Source organism: Betta splendens, chromosome 17, assembly GCF_900634795.4.
Source record: "Betta splendens chromosome 17, fBetSpl5.4, whole genome shotgun sequence".
Taxonomy (NCBI): domain Eukaryota; kingdom Metazoa; phylum Chordata; class Actinopteri; order Anabantiformes; family Osphronemidae; genus Betta; species Betta splendens.
In genome coordinates, this window is record NC_040897.2 from 13,586,794 (window position 1) to 13,605,077 (window position 18,284).

Below are 18,284 nucleotides of genomic sequence, written 5' to 3' on the forward strand. Positions count from 1 at the left end.
CTAACAGGCTTGCTGGATGACATCTCAGAGTTAGTCAGCGCGGCACTCGGAGCAGATATGACATCATGTCCGGTCCGAGCCGGCAGCACATACAGTAGTCAGCACAGGACTGCAGCTTTCTTACACCCCCACACCAGGTAGCGTTAATGTATTGGCCAAACGCACGCGGAGGCTAACCAGGCTCATGAATAGCAATTTTCTGTGATTTTCCACATTAGTGGTGATTCCACTCTGTCTGTTAGGTAAGTGGGCTTACTTATGAATACAAAATCCCCAGCAAGAGGCCAATTAATATTATGGAGTTGTTAAAGTAAAACATAAATTATTCAGATAGTTAAAGGAACACTGAGGAATCTTCCCAAGAAACTCTTTACAGGCTCTGCCCTGACCTGTTAAACAGCCAATACAACACGGCATATTAATTAATGGAGAAATTAAAGTCACGGATGATTAATTCCCATTCTCGCTTGTCCGACGACAACAAGCTTCTGCTGGCTCCGGTTTTGGACCTGTCCATCTATCACATGTGTTTTCAACTGTTTTCTGTGTTGTGTACTACAGTAGCCTCAAACTTTAATTTATATCCCGTTCTTTTTTGAGTCTAGATTTCTGAGATGCATCTGCTCTGTCAACTCAAATCGTTCTATTTTTAAGGTCTTGTAGTATTGTCGTCCACCAGTAATCTGCATTGATGTAAGAGACTGTTTTACAGCATTTTAAGAGTGAGGCTCATGACACAAAAGCTAAAGCACCTTCTTGCTTTTTAACAGCAAACATCTGGACAAACTCTGTACAGAGTTGAGCATTTCTATGGTAGTTTTGTTTCACTATAGAATGCCTCATGTACTGCCCCAAGACTTGTCTCATCAATCTACTATGAGAGAGTGGGCTTCTTCACAAGCTGTCTGCCATTCTTTCATTCTGGCCCTGTTGGGAATGGTGATTGGATCCCAGTCAACCAGCAATAGATGGATTGGCCGTCGACCAGGATGATTGAGTGCCGCTGCTGTCTATGCACGTGTATATAGCTTTGTGTATGCTTGTGAATGCCCACCCCTGCATGCAGGCTGCCGCCGACGAACAACAGCACATCTGTTTCACTCCACATCCTCTCTCCCTCTCTCTCTCTCTCTCTTGAATTTTGGATCCTCTCAATCATTGCCAGCACCACTGTGCTCTGCCTCTGGCTTGTGGATTGCAGAGAAGGACTTACTCCTGTGAACAAGTATTCTTGACTTAGCCATCAGATTATTATCAAGGCGCCGCCGAATGTAATTCCAGTGGAACTGAGCATTTGTGCCGGCACTATTAGAGCATCTGTAGTGTGAAATGAGGAAGCAAACTTTGTTTTCAGATTGATGATGATATTTATGACTTTGCCACTTATGTTTATGTGCACTTTTTCTAATCTAGATTCAGGCTAGATTGCACAAAAGCGTATTATATGCAGACATACAGTATTTGCACACACACAGATCTTTTCCCACATGCAGCTGTAAACGCGTGCCACTCATACATGTGCGCACCATGCTGTATTAGTCTATTCCCTCTTTAATGACTTGGTAATTACTCTGTCCCTGGTTATTGAGATGACTGCCATGCAATATTACACCAGTTTAATGGGGCGTAACTATTTCACTTAACAAAGCCATCAATCAAATGTTACTATAGTAACCGCTTTAGCCATAATGCAAATGGAGTAATGAAATATTTGCAACGCCTAGTGAGTCAGTGCAGTTACCCACATTTAAGAAGTAAATAGCAACCGTACAGATTCTGTGAATGCCTCCATTTCTATCGACGCTATTTATAGTTTAATTGAAATGTGGCCTCAAAATTGAGCTTTGCTTTATGAAAATTTGCACAGCCTGAGAAGCAATCAGATGAAATTTAATCATCTGTTTTCATAGAAGGGCCAACCTATTGCAGTCAGAACTGCTTAGACCCTTGACTCCAGTGCTCCAGTTGTTTGACAGCTTCATACTTTTCCATCCAAACCTGTGTTGCCTGTTTTGGTCATGGAGCTGCAGCACAACAAACCATTGTGTATCTGTGCTTTGCTCCGGCTAATGAGTCTTAGAGATGAGTTGGATGTTTAGCTGTAGCCGGCCCTGGTTTAAGTGCTACAGTATTACCAGAGGGTAATAACAGAGGCGGCAGTGGTGTGTTTGAGTGCTGCTGCGGTGAAGAGGTTCAGCAGAGCAGCGCTGTGCGTATTCGTTACTGGACTGGAAAGCTTTGCCAGTTATCTTTTATCCAAACCATGTTTCTGGCCAGTAGAGTCAGCCACTGGGTGCAGCCTATGGCTCGTGTGTCAGTGCTTTAGGTGTGAAGGAAAAGCAAGCGCTTTATGGTTTGAATTCTTAAATCGCTAAATGAAAACACATTAGACTGTGACCCCCTCGCTGGCATACAACTATAGGAACCAGTTGTGGAATGATTTCATTTAGCTGTGACAGCCTGGGCTATGACCCGCCATAGCGCTAGCCCTCGACCTTGACCTGCAGGAGGGTAATCTATTCTATTGCTTTCACTTGTGATGGACAGCAAGTAGCATTTAGTTACCTCCACCAGGATTCATTTGGAGACAAAGGCCTCTCCTTCCCTTTCTCACGGTTTCCTCACTTTTCTTTCCCCCTTGTTTGTGTGGTATGAACGGCATTGTATGATATCATGGTTTTGAATGGACTGCAGATTTAACAGATGCTGATTTCCCCCCAGTCAACGTGTTGTTTTTCCAGCAGGAAGTTAAATTGATTGGTCACGCTTTGCACAAGGATGGTGGTAATAAGTCCTCCTAGGCAACAACGCAGCGCTGGATGTCATTTTTCTCAGGCACGTCTTCATGCATATCTGTGTAGCTTTACACACATTAAGGGAATAATTTGGCATGTCAAGTCAATGCACTAATACCACATCCTCATCTGATGCTCACACCACATCCTGTGCACTTCATTTACCTCAGCCCTTCTTTTTATCTTTGTTTTGAGTGTTAGTCCATGTGCATCTGACAACTGAGATGGAAAGAACCTTAAAGGCAGCGACTACATTGTAGCGTATGTTGCATCATGTACTGTTCCTCTTGGGAGAGCAAGTTGCTTTTACATTCTCAGATTTTCTATTCCTAAATGTTGGCAAGTTCTCTGTAACAGTGGGAGATGGATTTAGACTGGAAGCAGTGTTTCATTGCCGCCTATTGATAATTTCCTCACATTTACAAGACTCGGGCTGTGCGTGTGTATGGCCAGAACTGCATATTCCTGTATACTTATAGGGACTTTTCATCTGCAGATAAAAGTACACATCAAGTGTTACCATCAACTCAAAACCCACAACGTGTGGGTGTCTGTGGAAACTCTTATGTTTCATCATTTCCTATTAATCTCTCAGACTGACATAGGTGTACAGTATATCATAGCTGAATCAATAAATTAAACAGAATGTTTAGATAACTGATACATTGTTAATCAGCTGGTTTTAGCTTTTGCACAATATAGGAAGAGGTACACTTAGTATAGAGCTTTTAAAAACACGAGAGACACTACAAAAAAGACATTTTGCAGCTTTCTGCCTGTCAGACCAACACTTCATGTGGAGTATATTCTGGCCTTTTAATAGACAAGAAGAAAAATAAAGCTGGCCAGGCCTGAATCATTTAGAAAGTCTGAACCTGCGTTAGGATAAAAGAAAAACACCAAATTGATACTGTTGAGTCTCTGAAATGTCATGGAAACTGACAACCTTGGGCTGTATGTTATGATGTGCCTGAGAGCCAGGCAAAAAGCATTTTATCAGCACTTCTGTCTCCTTACTGCATGTGCGCTAGCACAGGCAGGCCAGGCAGGCAATCCATCAGCAAACAAATGTAGTCTGTGTCAAAGAGAAAGTACTCCAGCAGCAAAGTGAGGGCCACACGTCTGGCTTTTAATGTCCATATGTAATGCCTGCGCTCCATGGCTTGAAATTCAAAACCTTGAGTCTCCTCTCAGACAAAACACATCATTTGGTGAAAGATGGCTATGCTGCAATATTTTGTTGTAACTGCTTGCATTTTTATTTTAAATTTATTAAGAAAACAAGGCGCACCTGTCATACACAGAACCATAACTGCATCCTAGCTTATTTTTCTTTTTCACGGTAGGATGAGAATTTACGGGGAGGGGGGCTCTAAAAAGCCTGAATTGATTTCTACATATTCAACCAGCTTCACTAAGATGGTGCATTGCCAAATGAGGCTTATGCTCATTGTTAGATTAGAAGTGGTTTCTGAACGGATGTTTGCACCCTTCTCCTTTTCAGCCGGCTTGGTGCAGGCCAGTCTGACAGTTCTGAAAGAACAGGCCTAAGGGAATGCAGTGCACACGTCTGATGTCGTATCTCCTTGGTCCAGCACTTGTTCTTTTGGAGCTCTGCTGAACCAATCCTGCTCCCCGTACTTACCAGACCCTCAGGCCCCACTTTGATCTCCCTTAACAACCAGGACAGCAGTTCAAGCATCTTGTTATATTTGACTGTTTAATCCATCAAATGTGTTTGTCTCAGCAATAGGCTAATGAACATCTCTATCTTGGCCTCGCTGCTTTTCAAATAACTCTTGTGAAAACAGGTTTATAGGATAGACTTGCGTGAAATTTTAAAAGGGTAATTGCTTGTTTTTGCGAATCATCAGTGTCTTCATAGCGTCAGATTTCACGCTCATTTTTAACATCTTCACCACCATGACTTTGCATGAAGGATAAAGAATTCTGGCATCACATTGAGAACATTTCTCTAATACTATGTTCTCTGCTATTTTGACAAAGTTTTACACAATTTTCTAAGGACAAAGGATTTAGAATCCTGAATCAGCCTTTTAGGTTGTGTCCTTCTGCTAGCTTGTCCAATACAATCAACTATATCAACCCCCCTGTGGCTAAAATGCCAAGCCACTAAGCAAAATGTCTCAGCTAATTAAGAGCTTTAGAACAAATCTGTAGAAATGCATCATATGACTAACCTTTTCTTTGCAGACCTTTTGTATCAGTATTTTATTTTGACTTTACATTGATGTGAAACCAGAGGGTGTGACGTTGTGCACACATCGGAATAACGTCAGTTAAAAGCTGCTTTACCGTTTAAGGTGACCGTTAGGTATCAACTGACACTTGTCAACTGAAGATGAGGGACAAAAGCAAAACAAATTTTAGGAGGTAGTTTTTAAAATTAAATCACAAATGCATAGCCCTCTATTTGATGTGTAAACATTTAAAATTTAAATCACATGGTTTTCAGAAAATGACAAAACTTTTTGTTATATTGCTATTGTTATGTTTTTTGGCATTCCTAAAACTAACTGCACAGATGTCTGCTTCTAGTCAGCTCTATAACATGTTACAAATTAACATCACACCCAACTTGAATCAAATCCATCATTCTTTATCTTATAACTCATGGGCTCCACTGACATCAATAGTTTCCCCCTATGATTGTGATTTATACATACAACGAATATTAGTAGAATCGTATTTTGCAACACTTTTTAGAATAGTGTAATTTATCTCTCACAGATCTCATACAAATTTGATTATTGGTACAGTTCTTTCCCACACATCTGTTATAAATTCCTACTGGGAGCCAAACATTGTTGCAGCTAATATAATTTCTAAGCTTTTCCAGTCCTGTTTCTACTCCTGACAAACATTTTCCTAGTTCACATTTTCAGCACTGCTTTTCCCAGATTCTCGGTGCATATTATCTTTATTCAGTATCTGTTTACTTTGCACTGTACTTTTTAATGCTTTCTCTACAGAACCTAGTTAGTATTACTATTGCTGAACAAGTGAAGGCGGAGCAGAAAGCGTGAATCCTGTGTAGGATCCATAGGCGCAGGCAGAACACACCAGGATGTAACCCTTTCACCAGGGATATATGGACTATCACAAGGATTGTCAGTTCTCATTTGTTTGTTTCATGGCATGCGCAGCCGCGACACAAACTGACTGGCCCTCCTTGAGAGTATCTTGTGCGTGTCAGTCTGTATTATTGATGCAGAGAACCATGTAGAAAGGACAGGCCTCAGGGATGTCTGTGTCTGAGTAGGAAACCCCTTTCCTCCTAATTTCTAGCCTTCATGATCCAAAAAGGAATTAGAAGTAGTCTCAAACCCGCTTGTGTCAAATTTATAAACACTTACACCTGGACGTAAGGACGGGGACGTTGTTTCTGGTGAATATTTGATCCAAAGTAGAAATCCACTGGCAGTGCTCTGAGTAGCTGATCCTGTTATCTATCTTTTACCATGAGGCCATTAACTACTCACTCAAGATTTTCATTAAGATTCATTTACATATTATGGCTGCAGCTCTTCATGTAATTGTAATGTCGTTTTTCTTTATTATTTTCGTGATTGGCACAATTTAGCATCATCTAATCAATGAGAAGCTTAAATTGAGTAATCGTTTTCATTGAAACTGTTAATTTTCTATAAAGTTAACCTTTTATAACCACTCTGACGTTGGAAACTGTATTAAATGTAGATCTATTTGAGGTTAACCACCAGCCTCCTCAGCTGACATACAAACCAAGCTTGGCTAATGCTGCCTTTTAATATACAGTATGTACTGTATTACCTCTGTTAGCAGCTTTCACCATGTGTCAAGTGCCTGATAAATTTAGGTCTAACACTATGCTTGGCTGGTTTCCATGCGTATACTGTAATGCTGCTTTCAGTTTTAATGTGTATTTTGGGCATCACAGTGTCCTGCAGTCAGAGTATGGTTTAACTTACCACCTAACAATACTTTGGATCTGCTGCTCTTTAACAGTCCACCGTAGCCTTTTCGATTACTGCCATCTTTCCCCCTCTTTTCCATCTTTGCCGTTTGCATAGAAGTTTGAAAAACCTGACACTAGGAGATGGATTTCCCAGCCGACCTAGCTGTGTAGTAATGGGAATCCAGAGCGTAACAAATGGTGGTGCCAGTAAGGAGCTAGCTCTGCTGGGTGTGCAGGTGGTCCTCCGTTCCCCTTGTCAAACCCCCCACTGCTCCCCAAAAGTGGCCATGCAGACTTGGGCAAGATTATTTTGGAGCTCAGGTTACAGACCAGCTCTTTCACCACCCATTAGTCACACTCCAATTTCTGTGATGGGAATTTTTACTGTCCCCTCACATTTTGTAAATGTATACACAGCCTTCCGCCCTCAGACTTGAAAGGTCACAGCATGTTTTTGTAATTTCTTGTCTGCTCTGATTATTTTCAACTTAACTGGAGTGCTGTGCCTGTGGAAAGCTAAACACATTTGGAAATGGTGGTGTGGTCTCTATTTCACAGAAATGATGAATCAAACGTTTGCAGTAGACCTAACGTGAAATATTCTGTCAGGTTTCAAGCTAAGAAGTTCAAATGATTTCCCCTTAGACTGGATCTTTGTTTTCTTTCAAATCCGGGCTCTCACTGAGGCAATAATGTGTATTGATTGGATTTTACTAGCAAATGAAAGCCGGTGTGCTATTTTATCCTTGAACTGTTATGGAATTTTGTATCTGTTAGCATATCCAACACGGAGAATTTGGATTTTAAACACCCTAACCTGTTTGGGATTTAAAAAACCATACGAATCCATAAACCAGGGCAGAGCTGTCTGATATGCTGTCAAACAGCTGGCCCACTGGGATAAGTTAATAGTGTACTCTTTAAGTAAACATATTAAGCTAATGAACGATGAAAACATCGCTCTTGTCAGTTTTGTTAAGCTCTGATGTAACCAACCAACTCGCTGCTTTGAGTTTGAGTCATATTTTGCCCAAGAGACTAGTCTCATTTCTCTGCTTGTATTATTAAGTTACTGTTTAGCTACTTGATTTAAATTGCCAATTTAGTTTAGGGTATTTGACATGTAGACTAATTTGCATAGTCACTTTAGGGACGTGGGGTTAGTTTAATTCAGCAGTGAGCATATTTTGCTGCCATGGTGGCTTGTCCGCCCACAAGTACTGGCCATCTGGTGACACAATTTCGAAACCTTTCCTCAAGAAAATTAGGCATTGGGTTTCGAGAAGAGTTATGCTCCCAAGGATTCATATTTATCACCATGGTAACACAGAGGGGGTGGACACAATACCATAAACACCTGCAGAGTGTAACTGAACCCAGTACAATAACCCTGCAATAAATACTGTCTGTGTGAAGGCTGGGTTCTACTTTCAGGTCTGTGCCTGTGGCGTGTTGTACATGCTTCTGAAGGACAGTCATGTTATTTTCTGGGGTTATAAAGCTTATGCTGTATGTTTATGGTACAAGGACATAGTAGCACAATAATAGTGTTTACTGTATGGCAGGCAGCATTGTTTTATCAACTGAACCCACAAGCCTTGATGTAAAATATAATTAAATGGTTGATAGGACATATATTATATATATATATTATATATATATATATATATATATAGATATTCCTAAAAAAATTAAGAATAATTTGTGTAACCTTGTTAGTTGGTTGTCCTTTTCTTCTGAAATGTGTGTCTGATAGAAAAACATTAACGACACAAATACTGTAAAACCTGCATACATGTGGAAAGTTAGGAAAAGGGATTTTTAAAGGTCTTGTTGAACAGATGACTGTAGGCACAGGCTGAGAGGTGGCATTTGTCTGCTGCAGTGCTCTCCTTAATGTTGTCAGGGATATAACCAGAATGGTTCACAGATCAGAAGGGACCTGAACATTTTTCTAGCTGGAAGCCTCTTCATAGGTGAACAACCGGGCGCAACGCATCAGGAGATGCTGGAGGAAATTACAGCACGGTTCAACTACCATTTCAGTTTTGCACCGTCCAGTGGGATCAGCTGCATATTTTAGAGCAGGGAGATGGACTTGTGGGACAGGCAGGAACCGCACCTTCTTTTTTAACGCTCTAAACCATCCAGCACCCTCTAAAGCCCGATCAGCGCTCATGATGGCATGCTGTGTTTACTGCGTGGCAGCATGGCCTATGGTGGGACTTCGACCTTAGCCTCAAATATTTGATCATAGGAAGGGGGGCGTGCCAGAGTGTTTCCGTGTTACCACCATGGTCCTGCAGTTAATACCATGCTAGTGGGTCAGACATTAGGGAGCCCAAATGGAATTTAGTAATGCTAGGAATGCAGATCCATTTGCCGCACCCATTACCAACACTCTATAGTCTGTACTATACAGATATAATGTCAAATCTGCTTAATTATAGCCTAAGGTTTCGTTCCTTAACTTAACCTAATTACGTCAGTTACTAAGGGTTTGATTACATTTGTGTTCTAACTAATTATAATAATTAGCAATATGCCAGTGGATTTATTGCATTTTATTGTTTCGTTAAAGGACAGTAAAAAGGAAACATGAATGAATAAATTGTTTTTAGAATAGAACACAATGTCATGACTTGTTTTGCCCCTCACACATAATCCACTAGTGTCTTGAGTGACCTTACATTTGGCCTGGTTTGACTATCGCTGTCCCAGAGGAGCTCAGACATTCTACTGAAGGCAAGAGTAACAAATATAAGGAGAGTTCTGGTGAAGTGGAAAAGGCTTTTTCAGCTTTTTGATGCCCTTACAGCTTTGCCAATGGAGTGATGTAAAACCTATTAAGTATTAGTAGATGGATATAAGGTATGTTTGGAAAGTCTCTAAGAAGTGTGGAGCTTGGTGGTTTGAAGCTTTAGAGCTATGCAAGGTTTGGGAAACGCAGGTATTTTCCCTAGTCTAGCTTTCCACAGACGTAGCGGTCCCTGAGGGGCAGTCCAACGTTTTTTTTTTTCGTTTCTGGCTCAAAAAACACTGCACTTTAGCACTTTTACATTAAGCAATACTCCATCAAAAGGTTAAAAACAGCACAGAGGTCCCTGGACTAATTGAAATACAAAGTTCTTCTTGGAGCACCTGGAGCGCAGATCTTTGTTATTATTAGCTTGCTCCTTTAGCCACAGTTTTCTCTTTCCCAATTACAGAGACCAGTGCACTGGATCTAGTTCTCTTGATCTGCCACGCACCAGAAATCCCAGACATAGGTAATAGAAGATGTAACTCATAAAGGGGTAAATGAAGTTGAATGAAGGAAAAGGGGAATTACTGACTTTCCTCTCCATTAGCACTGAGATTAATCCACTCATTTCATCTTTATGAGGCACTGATTCTATAATAGGAACTTTGATGTTGAATATTTTATTTCCTTAATTATTTTTGGGCTAACTTTCTGTTCAGTTGGTTGAGGTCCATTTGTTACTCGCTGCTGTGCATAGTTAATGAAGAGAAACATGCATGGACTATGCTAAAGCTGGTAGACCTCTGGTCAGTTGTTCAGTTACTTTAGTGAGTATACAAACAATGAGATCTTACTATTTAGTTCAAGTAATAGTTATGTTATAAATTGTATTTGAGCGCATTGAATTGCTGTTATAATGTACTACAACAAAGCTCATTCACATACAACCCATTCCATTTATTTTCTTTGTGCTGCTAAATGATGACATAGCTATTATTTTGGTCAGGGGGATGGGGCTTGTCTTCCCCTGTCACTCAAGCCATTGTTGAAGAGTGGAACCCTGCAAATGCAAAACGGCACCAGTGATGGATTACTCTTTTATTGTGTGTGTGTGTGTGTGTGTGTGTGTGTGTGTGTGTGTGTGTGTGTGTGTGTGTGTGTGTGTGTGTGTGTGTGTGTGTGTGTGTGTGTGTGTGTGTGTGTGTGTGTGTGTGTGTGTGTGTGTGTGAGAGAGAGAGAGTGAATGGGTGAATGATTCATAGTTTAGTGTAGACTCCATAAATATTGATGTCCTTTTGGTTCTATTTTACCTATTTTTAATTGTTGATACAGGTAACGCCACAAAGTAATGTTGGCTCCTGTAGTTTGCAGCCACAATGGCTTTAGTTTAATATTCCTATTTTTGAAACCCATTCTAACAGTACAACATTCTTCGATATTTTTTGATATTATTTCCATGCCATGAGCACTCAAATGCCAGCAGTCATTTATGCAAGAGGCTAGCACATAATTTTGTGGTTTATTTCCTTTTAGCAGTGAAGGCAGCCTTCTCCAGCAGAGGGAATAATTTAATGTCCCCCTCCTTTTGATTCCTGCAATATGATGCACTCTGGTGCAAAGCTTGGGGAGATTTTCTAATGAGAGCTATTAACAATGCTGACATTGATTTGTGTTTTTGAATTCATCCCTTTTTGTCCAAGTTGTTTTTCCCTCATGCCAATGGAAAATTATTAGAATAATAAAGTGGTTTATTAGACCACCATTAGTTTGTTTTGTGTCAAACTAATGTGTAAAACTTTGCAGGACACTGCACATAATCACATTGTTGTTTCTGTGTGGCTGGAAGTCAAATGCATATTGACACTAAGCATCCACGAAGCTTAGAGTATATTTGAAAAGTAGCTGACACTTTTCACTGTAGCCTGGCAGGCGCCTTATCTCCCTGAGTGCTAGCACCTTATCCTCTGTGTGAGACAGAAATTTATTGAGAGAAAGCATCTGGAAGGCTGTCTTGTCAGAGACAAAGTGCAGCCTCGTCAGGTTGGGAGCGCCTGCTCTGTGGGGCTTTTATTAGGCAGCTCTTCCTGAAAGTTTTTCAGATTTATCAAAGTCTCCCCAGCACACAGCATACTTACCCTGTTCTAGGTGCTGTGAACGTCGTCTTCCTGGATTCCTGCTCTTTTTCCCCATTGCGTGATTCCCACACTGTTTTTCCACTGGTATCTAAGCCGCATCTCCTTACTGATTTTTCCCTCTCAATAGGAATATTGGCTTAGGGGTAAAAATACGCCAGAAAAAGACCAAATTCGACTTGTTAATCTCTGTGCACATTTTCAGTTTGCTTGTGATTTTTCTCATTCTCCTATGATAACAGGCCACGTGTAATTGATAACAGCTAATTCTACTAACTGCTGTGCAGAAACAACGGTCGCTTGTAAGTTTAAACATGAGATAAAGAGAAGGTTTAGAAGAATTTCATTGTAAAAGAGGAAAAGATATCAATTTCCCTGCTGACAATATCCTCACAAAGCAGGATTCTTTGCAGAAACAGCTTGCGTCTTTGCAGATTAGTTGGCGGTAGTCTGTGAAATGTAACACTACTGAACAGCTGGTCACAGCACACCACAGCATTGCTCTTTCTCCACGCTGACTTTTCCTTGATTAGGGTACAAACTTTGGCAGCTTTCACTACCACCCTTTCAACATTTCTGCAACTTTTCATAATCTTTTAAAAACTTCGGCGAAACCGATGCGTAAGGGTTTGCCTCGGTGACAGCCGCTCCGTATCCAGGAAAGGTTCTCTGATAGTAATCTCAGTGGAATCACCATTAATCAATGCCACATACAGGTCTGGAAATTGGACTTGAAGGACACATATATTCAGGAGAAAAGGGGAAGTGGATCATGCAGTCTGCCGAGTAGAGTGGATCATTGAAGGTCATCCACATAACGGACACAAAACATCAGTAGTGCTTTCCTTTCTTAAACATCGTCCCCTCTCACATGCATATTTCACCCCAAAGCAACTTCCCACATTCACCCGCCTCTGTTTCCATTGCCACCCCCGTACCCCTCGCTGTGCAGTCTGCAAGGAAGTCAGTGTCTGGAGAGGGATCACAAGGGGCCAGAGGGTAGAGTGGGGCCACAATGCTGTAAAGTGCCTCAATGTCGCTTCATTTCCCCAATTTAATTGGGCTATCTAAATGCATCCCTGGTTTGTCAATACCCGCCGGGGTCCCAGATAAAAATGATTTGTCTCATGCATTCTGCGGCATGCTCCGCCGTTCCCTCAGAGAGCGAGCGCAGCCAGTTGTCAGAAGCATAGTGTAATGGAGAGCGCTTGTTGTTTCTGATTTTCAACGAGTAGCAGGGAAATGGTGCCTTCCTTTATCATTTCTGCCGCTCTCGTCTTCTCTGCGCTCTCATTCATTCTGTGACTAAATGCTCGGTACAGGCGTGCATGCGTGATCACCTCCGCGCCGACATAAGAGCACATGCACGAGTTCGCACGCGCTCCACGCGTATCTGCAGAGGCACGTGTGCTCGTGGCTCTCTCTGAAGGTCAGCACTGTGAAGCAAATCTTATCTGTGTTTTTATGTGCTCTGTTTCTCACCGTCCTTGTCTTTTTCACACCTCCTGTCGCCGTGTGCCATCACCTTCCTCCTCCCCTCTCGGTGCTGGAGCCAGTCTTATCTGCAGACAGTTCTGAGAGAAATTCACGGCCAAAACTTTGCCCTTGGTCTTTTGACTGTGCAGCAGAAACATAGTGCTCGCACAATGTTTGACATTTCCATTGTTTGTGTATTGTGTAGCATAGTCAGATATTTGCATGTTGAAGATAACCAGATACTGCAACCGTAGCTCTTTCTATTCACGTAACTGTGGATGCTTATTTGGTTAGTGTCAGAAAAATGACATGCAGCGTAGTTAGAAATAATTATGTGCTGAAGCTTTCTCTGTAACCTATCCTTGTCCAGCATCACAAGCTGAGATTAAATACTGCATTTGCAAATACTGAAAAACCCATGTTTTACATCATGGTAGGATTTGTGTGTGATGTGGATCCGAAGGTAAATGAGTTAATAGGCAGTAGCCATGTCTGAGTAAATTGGGCTGTGGATGTCAAGCTAACAGGTGTTTCCCAGCTGTGGCTCAGGACATGATGACATAGTGGAAGACATAAGAGCCTATCAGCAACAGCACACTGACTTTCACAGCTCAGTGTTTACAACTCAGGTCAGCAATTTTTCACTGGCGTGCAGCCAGAATTGTTTGTCAGTGATGTCTCTGAGCAGGGAGGTAAAACATCTATTGATTGACTGAATGTGATCTAGGTCATGCTCCCTATGATGTTGTTATTAGTTAATGATTGATGCTGTTAATTGTTGTCTCATAATGCGAGAAACAGTATATTAATTTGTTTATACTTCATAATAATTTGTGCTTTTCTGACCCTGGACCAGCAAGCTCTGCTTCTTGTACCAAGACTGATTGATTAGATGCAGCTGACTCAGGACCACAGAGAAGCTGAGGTTTCTTACCTTGTCCAGGTGTTACTCGCAAATGGATAACCTGGAACTACACAAATGATATCGAATGTGCAACAACTTACACAATGAAGCTAAAACCAGAGACACGTTGATCTCACAAATAAGGTTTAACTAGAATCTATTAACTGGCTATTGTTGGCAGACTGGCTTAAGTCATGGAGATGCTGGCCCCTTCGGAGCAGAGAGGTTGTCAGCTTTTTTCAGTGTAATGAAATGAGTGGGGGATGGTCGGTTGTCACAATGTTATAAATTCACAGACTAGGTAGGGGGTGTTCCCATCTCTATTCAAGCTCAGAAGGGGGTGGGGCAAAAAAAATAAATCCTAAAACCTCTTGGGCTATAAATACTCACTCGAGGCAACAGCTTTAATCTTGCATAGGGTGTTACTGTTCACTTCCATCTGTGTTTTGAGTTTTACATTGCCCTAAAATGAGATTACACTGGAGATGAAATGGCTCATGTTGTGCAGCTGACACACTACACTATTTTATAGTAGCTTACAATTAATTTCCGCTCCCACACTGAGACCACCAGCTGATAATCTTTACTTCTTCTAGCTACAGTTTGATTTGTTCTGCAAGTTGATCTCAGGTAATTGTAACCTTTAAGATGGCACAGACTGTGTGTGTGATAATTGTTTTCAAGAAGGTTCTCTTAAATTCTCGGAGATTAAGATGGCTCCAGAAAAGTCTAGATTTGTTGTTTTTTAGATTTTGATTTAATTCACGCTATAATATATTGTGTGGCTGCACACATTGAACTGCATTTTAGTCAAATGACCAAATTCAGTTTTGTTTAACTAGAAGTAAAAGTAAGAGATGAAACAACTCTCTTTCTTACTGAAGAGTCTGTTGTGTGCACAGATCAGCAGCCTCCAGTCACATCAGACTGTCTCCTATTGTTAACAACAAGAAGAAATGTAGAACACATTGCAGTTCCCTGTTTTCTACAGCACACTTTAAGCCTAAAAGAACCTGCGTTTTACATCCTCAGACTGAAAATGTAGTTATTTGAGATACAGTGACAACAACTGTTATTTGCCGTTCTTCAAAAGTACTAACATATAATACATACACAAATTTACTGTCATTATCCGTGACCTAGGTTATGACTTGCTGCATCAGCAAAGCCACTGATCTACAAATATAGACAAACATCAAAATGTGGAGGGCCAAACACGGTTAAAGCATTGCTTTATGACTCAAGCCACAGTCCACACATTAGAATTGGGATAAATGAGCAAACCTCTGCCCAAGGTCCCACGGCTCTGTGATCTATTAAGGAGCTGTCGTCTCGGATGGTGAGTCTCGGTGAGCAAGGGAATTTTTGGGGAAGAGAATGGTTGTGCTGACATCCTCTCTCAGTGCAATCCCTTGTCCTTGTAGGACGGAAGAGAAAAACAGCACCAGAGGCTGACTTGGCTGTTCCTCTTAGCTCCGTCATAAATCCGACTGAACATTTCTGAACATCTGTTGTGGATGATTAGCTCCATGGCTAGCAGAGTTTGACCGGAGGGAGAGAGAACCAGTGTGTTTGGGACTTGGGTGTGTGTATACTCAACGCCTTGCTGATTTAAGAAGGAGGATTTTGCATATTTAGTTTATCCCTTATGCCCTTTTTATAAAGAGAGAGAAAGCCAAATAATTTGTAAAATACATTCATTATCCACCAATATGTTATTGCTCACGTGTTATAATGGCTCTGTCCTCTGAATGTGCTTCTATGGCTCAAGGTCACACATTGTTAACTCCTTAGTTTCATTGCTAATGTCATTAAAAGTTGACTTTGAAACATGTTCAGCAGTTATTCTTATAGGTTGAATTGAGGGAGTTAGACCTGTTAGCTCACCGCTCGGTGTCTGATAAGACAACAGAGGAGTTTACCTCGGGTCATGTTGCCTCATCAGTAGATAAGCCATAATGATATACGTCCTTTTACCGCAGACATTTGTCTGCACGCAGGTACTTCACAAATTTGTCTGATTGGCTGAGGTTCGAAAGGTAAGGGCCCACAACCCCCTCCCACTGAAATCTGACACCGATGACATCACATGGGGGGTTTGGCTTCTCCCAGCAGTCCCTGAACACCCGCTCAGTGTGTGAACAAGCTCTGCCTTGGAAGGATCTCTCCCCAAGTCACATTTCTCTATAGCCACAGCTGGAAACTTATTGCAGAAGAAGCCAAAAGGCAGTTCTTCTGTTTTACTAAAACTCTGTGAATGGAATAACTGAGCAGGAACTGAAGACGCTCTCCCACGTAGTTTGATATAGTTGAAGGATAATCTTTCGAGGATACTGCTGGGTTTTCTCTTCTAGGGTTTGGATACTCTCTCCTCTCACTGTGAAGTGCGTACCTCACATTAGAAAAAGGATTTATTTATAAGTGGACTGAATTGACATGCACAGGTAAGCGGGACGTTTGCGCCACAACACGTTATATCAGTGAAGAACAAAGTTGTTAGTTACACGAGGCACAGGTGTACTTTTCAGAAATTCCCTGCTCTGCTCTAGATGCTGAACTTTGTCTTTGCGACACTGCGCCGCCGTGGGTTACTGTTCAAGTCTCCGCGAACATTCAACAATTAACCTCTTACAAATAAAGTAACAAAATAAGTTGATGTGTTACACTTCGGTGATCAGGTATTTTCTTACTATTCTTTTGTCCCGTTTTCCTTTGTCCTTGCTCACTCTTGCTTGTTAAGCCAAAACAATGGTTTAACCTTGTCTTGGCTTAGCTCTATTGGCTGGCTCTTTGGCAAATTGCCCTGTCTGGTGCGAACCCTCCCCTACGTATTCAGAGAACTTTGAATAGAAGGGCCATAGAAGGTCCCCTAGCTACCGCTGCTAAGGTGAGGCACCCCACCGTTCCACTGCAACCGGCCAAACAACCTGTTTTTCCAGTTGTCCTTATCTCCCTGGGCAATCTGGAGGGTAAAGATCCCGCGACAAGAATTTCAGTTTGGAGACACGGAGGGGCTTGAGAGCTGCAGGAGAACTTTTGGAACGTAATTTGGGACTACCCAAAGTCACAAATTATGATTTGTGGGAAAAAAACGTTTGGGCCTCTGTTTCAACAAGTATAATGTCTAGTTCACAGTTCGTAGAGTAATTTAAAGGTCTAGTTTTTCTTGTGCTGCGATTATCACCATTATTATAGGGAAGGTTGTCATGAAAAAGCCTTAAGTGAAGACGCATTTGTTTTAACAAAAACCAACCAGCTCTAAATTTAAGCCTTTATGTTTTCTTATCATAACACAAAACATTTATGTGCGTCTTTTTGGTCACATTGAATGTGCGTCACTTTGTTGCTCAATACAAGACAATACAAGGCTTCTCTGGGAAATATTACCTGTGTGTAACTTGTTCTTGTTCAAATTTGCCTGAAGACCATAGAGCAGAAAAGATGTCAGCTCGTTTTGTTTGGCCTTTGAAATGACTAGATGTCCTCAAGGGTTTGTCTCGCTGTGGTGGTAACTTTGTGAATTCTGAGTTGTACTTGAAAATATTTGTTTTTCCTTCTTTGTTCTTCATACTTGTGAGCAGTACATCTCACTGTACAACTCCTGGTGCTGGTCTTTATTTAGTGTTGAGGCAGACTTTCTTTTCTATCTTAAGGTAAAACTCAGAATGAACATTTGTGTTAACCCGTGGGTTCAGTTGCTCGGTAGCATAAACAAACAGGCTGAGACGTGTCCTCCATGCTCATTTGTTCAAACAACACCAACTGCCGTCCACAGTGGGTGACCTGTGTGTTGTCCTCTTCACCTTTGCCATTCAGGCCTCTGACCCTTCATTCCGCTTTTACGACGGCGCCCCAGTCCCGCCGTCACCGGCGATGTTCCATAGAAACATCGGATGATGTCTAGAATGCTACGTGAGGAAATAACCGCGGCTATTTGTGCATCGCAGCCATTTACAACATGTCCAAACGTGTACAACATCACATAAGTGCGTTTGCTTTCTTCTGAATGAAAGGAAATGGTTTCACCTGTGCACAGTCACTCACTCTTTTTCCCATCGGATTTCTCAAAAGTAATTATGGACTGAGCATATGGATTTTTCCATAGAACTTGATTTCTCATCATTGTTGAATTGGGTGATGTGTAATGGCCCGTTGACGCATGATGGATCTGCCTAATCACTCCCGTCCCAGGTGGGACATGAAAGAGCTTGCTTACAATCACAGATCAATGCCTGAAGGCGATTGTGTCAGTGGAACCAGACAATTTATCTATGAC

The 18,284-nt window shown here is 41.5% G+C and overlaps 1 protein-coding gene across 13 annotated transcripts in view; it reads left to right on the forward strand.

The window, feature by feature from the left end:
• LOC114844950 (receptor-type tyrosine-protein phosphatase F) overlaps nucleotides 1-18,284 on the forward strand; it is a 129,218-nt gene that overhangs the window by 15,369 nt on the left and 95,565 nt on the right. Inside the window, exon 1 of one of the 13 annotated variants that reach the window (XM_041068186.2) lies at nucleotides 16,137-16,452. The exons of the other annotated variants lie outside the window; for them this stretch is intronic. The gene's annotated coding sequence lies outside the window, so the exon portion shown is untranslated. Of the gene's footprint in view, nucleotides 1-16,136; nucleotides 16,453-18,284 lie in introns of those variants that run through there. 13 annotated transcript variants of the gene reach the window in all.